This window comes from Vitis riparia, chromosome 14, assembly GCF_004353265.1.
Source record: "Vitis riparia cultivar Riparia Gloire de Montpellier isolate 1030 chromosome 14, EGFV_Vit.rip_1.0, whole genome shotgun sequence".
NCBI classification, from domain to species: domain Eukaryota; kingdom Viridiplantae; phylum Streptophyta; class Magnoliopsida; order Vitales; family Vitaceae; genus Vitis; species Vitis riparia.
In genome coordinates this window covers 1,334,458-1,335,731 of record NC_048444.1, presented here as the reverse complement: position 1 = coordinate 1,335,731, position 1,274 = coordinate 1,334,458, and the positions used below count along the sequence as shown (strand labels likewise).

The window sequence follows — 1,274 nt, the reverse complement described above, 5'->3', positions numbered from 1 at the left end:
GCAAGGAACCCATTTCAGCTGCTTTACAGCCACATCCATCTTTGAATCGGGAGCTTCATCAGCATGAACCCTCACCACACCTCTGTACACGCACCCGAATACTCCCTCTCCTATCGTCAGAGCTCTACTAAATCCTTTAGTCACCGATCTGAGCTCCGAGAAACTGAACATCAGCAGATCATTGGCCCGCCTCTGAACCAAGAACTCGCGGAAGGGCATGGACTAGGAGAGATTCCTGGAATCAAAGCCGAACTCGGAGCGGTGGACGTCAGCACTGCTGAGAGAACGAACCCAGGGGACCTGTGCTTGGGCTTCGATCCGACTTGATGATCATCGACAGCAGCAGCAGCAGCCACCATGCGAGCTTCCAGGACCCGCAGACGCTGCTCCTCCGCCTGCTGCTCGAGTGATCGGAACACGTTAGGCTTGTCCTCGGTGGTGGGCGTTCCATTGACACGAACTTTTCAGAATTCCCAACGGAATCCAAGTTCTTGGACTGCTACTTCCGATTGCGCCTGGCGTAGGTGACCTTCTGCCAACCATGGTTGCTATGAGCGTTCTGCTCGTGGCGGAGGCATTTCGCCGCCGGCGTCGTTCGAGAACAACTTTGTTTGCTTTATTTTGTGCAAATTCTCTCTAGAAGATCTGGGTGAACAAATCTTAGCCTGGAAAAGTCAATATATTTGACATATCGGGAGCCATAAGGATCAATATATACACATGATTTTGCATGAACGAGTCTACAAACATCATCAACCTGGAAGTTTCTGATACACACCTAGGGCTGCTCATCTCATGGAATTCATTTTTTTCGGGAGCACTCCGGTCATGGATCACAAACTCCTTAATCAGCAACCCAAAGGATGGACAATGGACCGGAGGCAAGTCAACTAGCAGCTAATGAACAGATTGCATTCAGGGACACCCAAATACTGTTACTGATCCACACGAGGTAGAATCTGCAACTTCAACAAATTCATCAACTTAAACGGTCTGAGCAATCCCATCTGTTTTCCTTGTCCAGATATCTACCAGATACTCTGATGTTGAGCTCCTTCAGAAGCACCCCAAACCAGATTTCCTTCGACAATGCTTTACTCTTTTAGGTAGAGATGAGAAATCTGATACTCATCATGGCAAAGCACCAAGAACAGGGAAGGACAACAAGCAGAGCACGAAATAATGGGAAGCCAATGAACCCCCACAAAACCTCATTTCATGTATCAATCCAGGAGCTCAGATGAAGGTGAATGAAATCAAATAAATATCCCATG

General features: G+C 48.0%; 1 pseudogene; it reads left to right on the top strand.

Annotated features, from left to right (window-relative positions):
- Positions 1–1,240: 1,240 nt before the first annotated feature.
- The window catches only part of LOC117929965, a 7,808-nt pseudogene continuing 7,774 nt past the window's right edge, over positions 1,241–1,274 (top strand).